Consider the following 4,216-nt stretch of genomic DNA (forward strand, 5'->3'; position numbering starts at 1 on the left):
ACAACAACACATTACAGCAATGGTAGTAGACCAGTGTCAACATGACTGAGAAGACACGTGACCTGGTAGTAGACCAGTGTCAACGTGACTGAGAAGACACATGACCTGGTAGTAGACCAGTGTCAACATGACTGAGAAGACACATGACCTGGTAGTAGACCAGTGTCAACATGACTGAGAAGACACATGACCTGGTAGTGGACCAGTGTCAACATGACTGAGAAGACACATGACCTGGTAGTAGACCAGTGTCAACATGACTGAGAAGACACATGACCTGGTAGTAGACCAGTGTCAACATGACTGAGAAGAAACGTGACCTGGTAGTAGACCAGTGTCAACATGACTGAGAAGACACATGACCTGGTAGTAGACCAGTGTCAACGTGACTGAGAAGACACGTGATCTGGTAGTAGACCAGTGTCAACATGACTGAGAAGACACATGACCTAGTATTAGACCAGTGTCAACGTGACTGAGAAGACACATGACCTGGTAATAGACCAGTGTCAACATGACTGAGAAGACACGTGACCTGGTAGTAGACCAGTGTCAACATGACTGAGAAGACACATGACCTGGTAGTAGACCAGTGTCAACCTGACTGAGAAGACACATGACCTGGTAGTAGACCAGTGTCAACATGACTGAGAAGACACATGACCTGGTAGTAGACCAGTGTCAACATGACTGAGAAGACACATGACCTGGTAGTAGACCAGTGTCAACATGACTGAGAAGACACATGACCTGGTAGTAGACCAGTGTCAACATGACTGAGAAGACACGTGACCTGGTAGTAGACCAGTGTCAACATGACTGAGAAGACACATGACCTGGTAGTAGACCAGTGTCAACCTGACTGAGAAGACACGTTACCTGGTAGTAGACCAGTGTCAACATGACTGAGAAGACACATGACCTGGTAGTAGATCAGTGTCAATGTGACTGAGAAGACACGTGACCTGGTAGTAGACCAGTGTCAACATGACTGAGAAGACACATGACCTAGTAGTAGACCAGTGTCAACGTGACTGAGAAGACACGTGACCTGGTAGTAGACCAGTGTCAACGTGACTGAGAAGACACATGACCTGGTAGTAGACCAGTGTCAACATGACTGAGAAGACACATGACCTGCTAGTAGACCAGTGTCAACATGACTGAGAAGACACATGACCTGGTAGTAGACCAGTGTCAACATGACTGAGAAGACACATGACCTGGTAGTAGACCAGTGTCAACATGACTGAGAAGACACGTGACCTGGTAGTAGACCAGTGTCAACATGACTGAGAAGACACGTGACCTGGTAGTAGACCAGTGTCAACCTGACTGAGAAGACACATGACCTGGTAGTAGACCAGTGTCAACATGACTGAGAAGACACGTTACCTGGTAGTAGACCAGTGTCAACATGACTGAGAAGACACATGACCTGGTAGTAGATCAGTGTCAACCTGACTGAGAAGACACATGACCTGGTAGTAGACCAGTGTCAACATGACTGAGAAGACACATGACCTGGTAGTAGACCAGTGTCAACATGACTGAGAAGACACGTGACCTGGTAGTAGACCAGTGTCAACATGACTGAGAAGACACGTGACCTGGTAGTAGACCAGTGTCAACATGACAGAGAAGACACATGACCTGGTAGTAGACCAGTGTCAACATGACTGAGAAGACACATGACCTGGTAGTAGACCAGTGTCAACATGACTGAGAAGACACATGACCTGGTAGTAGACCAGTGTCAACATGACTGAGAAGACACATGACCTGGTAGTAGACCAGTGTCAACATGACTGAGAAGACACATGACCTGGTAGTAGACCAGTGTCAACATGACTGAGGAGACACATGACCTGGTAGTAGACCAGTGTCAACATGACTGAGGAGACACATGACCTGGTAGTAGACCAGTGTCAACATGACTGAGAAGACACATGACCTGGTAGTAGACCAGTGTCAACATGACTGAGAAGACACATGACCTGGTAGTAGATCAGTGTCAACCTGACTGAGAAGACACATGACCTGGTAGTAGACCAGTGTCAACATGACTGAGAAGACACATGACCTGGTAGTAGACCAGTGTCAACATGACTGAGAAGACACATGACCTGGTAGTAGACCAGTGTCAACATGACTGAGAAGACACGTGACCTGGTAGTAGACCAGTGTCAACATGACTGAGAAGACACGTGACCTGGTAGTAGACCAGTGTCAACATGACAGAGAAGACACATGACCTGGTAGTAGACCAGTGTCAACATGACTGAGAAGACACATGACCTGGTAGTAGACCAGTGTCAACATGACTGAGAAGACACATGACCTGGTAGTGGACCAGTGTCAACCTGACTGAGAAGACACATGACCTGGTAGTAAACCAGTGTCAACATGACTGAGAAGACACATGACCTGGTAGTAGACCAGTGTCAACATGACTGAGAAGACACATGACCTGGTAGTAGACCAGTGTCAACATGACTGAGAAGACACATGACCTGGTAGTAGACCAGTGTCAACATGACTGAGAAGACACATGACCTGGTAGTAGACCAGTGTCAACATGACTGAGAAGACACGTGACCTGGTAGTAGACCAGTGTCAACATGACTGAGAAGACACATGACCTGGTAGTAGACCAGTGTCAACATGACTGAGAAGACACATGACCTGGTAGTAGACCAGTGTCAACATGACTGAGAAGACACGTGACCTGGTAGTAGACCAGTGTCAACATGACTGAGAAGACACGTGACCTGGTAGTAGACCAGTGTCAACATGACTGAGAAGACACGTGACCTGGTAGTAGACCAGTGTCAACATGACTGAGAAGACACGTGACCTGGTAGTAGACCAGTGTCAACATGACTGAGAAGACACATGACCTGGTATGAAAGACGAAACAAAACAAGATGGGAAATATTATCCACATTCCATTATATTCACATAATATTATTGACATTACTTTACACTGGCTGTCCCTCAGCTTGTGGCAGGAGGACACATATTTGGTGGCAAAAGCTGCATATTTTGTCTTTTCACCCAACAAATATTACATTTTTTCTTCATCTTTTATAGTTTCAAATTCTTTGTATTGAATTATAATCTTGGGAAATAAATATTCTCCTAGGTCTGAGTATTTGTCACAGTGTAGTAGGACATGCAGCTCTGTTTCTACCTCTCCCCTGGAGCAGAGTGAGCACAGCCTGTCCTCTCTGGGCAGGCAGGTTTGTCTGTGACGACCGGTCTCTATAGCCAGACTGTCCTCTCTGGGCAGCCAGGTTTGTCTGTGACGACCGGTCTCTATAGCCAGACTGTCCTCTCTGGGCAGCCAGGTTTGTCTGTGACGACCGGTCTCTATAACCAGACTGTCCTCTCTGGGCAGCCAGGTTTGTCTGTGACGACCGGTCTCTATAGCCAGACTGTCCTCTCTGGGCAGCCAGGTTTGTCTGTGACGACCGGTCTCTATAGACAGACTGTCCTCTCTGGGCAGCCAGGTTTGTCTTTTACGACCGGTCTCTATAGACAGACTGTCCTCTCTGGGCAGCCAGGTTTGTCTGTGACGACCGTTCTCTATAGCCAGACTGTCCTCTCTGGGCAGCCAGACTGTCCTCTCTGGGCAGCCAGGTTTGTCTGTGACGACCGGTCTCTATAGCCAGACTGTCCTCTCTGGGCAGCCAGACTGTCCTCTCTGGGCAGCCAGGTTAGTCTGTGACGACCGGTCTCTATAGCCAGACTGTCCTCTCTGGGCAGCCAGACTGTCCTCTCTGGGCAGACAGGTTTGTCTGTGACAAGTGGTCTCTATAGCCAGACTGTCCTCTCTGGGCAGCCAGGTTTGTCTGTGACGACCGGTCTCTATAGCCAGCCTGTCCTCTCTGGGCAGCCAGGTTTGTCTGTGACGACCGGTCTCTATAGCCAGACTGTCCTCTCTGGGCAGACAGGTTTGTCTGTGACAACCGGTCTCTATAGCCAGACTGTCCTCTCTGGGCAGCCAGGTTTGTCTGTGACGACCGGTCTCTATAGCCAGACTGTCCTCTCTGGGCAGCCAGGTTTGTCTGTGACGACCGGTCTCTATAGCCAGACTGTCCTCTCTCGGCAGCCAGGTTTGTCTGTGAAGACTGGTCTCTATAGCCAGACTGTGCTCACTGAGTCTGTACCTAGTCAGTGTTTTCCTCAGTTCTCTATCAGTCACAGTGGTCAG

At 48.5% G+C, this 4,216-nt stretch overlaps 1 long non-coding RNA gene across 1 annotated transcript; it reads right to left on the minus strand.

Moving 5' to 3' along the window:
• Window positions 1–91: 91 nt before the first annotated feature.
• On the minus strand, window positions 92–1,024 carry LOC127909609 (uncharacterized). The gene is made up of 3 exons (XR_008072199.1): window positions 966–1,024; window positions 536–750; window positions 92–277 (listed from the first exon to the last, which is right to left on the minus strand). It is a non-coding gene; the product is annotated as an uncharacterized LOC127909609 (long non-coding RNA).
• Between the last annotated feature and the right edge of the window lie 3,192 nt (window positions 1,025–4,216).

This window comes from Oncorhynchus keta, chromosome 19 (genome assembly GCF_023373465.1).
Source record: "Oncorhynchus keta strain PuntledgeMale-10-30-2019 chromosome 19, Oket_V2, whole genome shotgun sequence".
In the NCBI taxonomy this organism is placed as follows: Eukaryota; Metazoa; Chordata; class Actinopteri; order Salmoniformes; family Salmonidae; genus Oncorhynchus; species Oncorhynchus keta.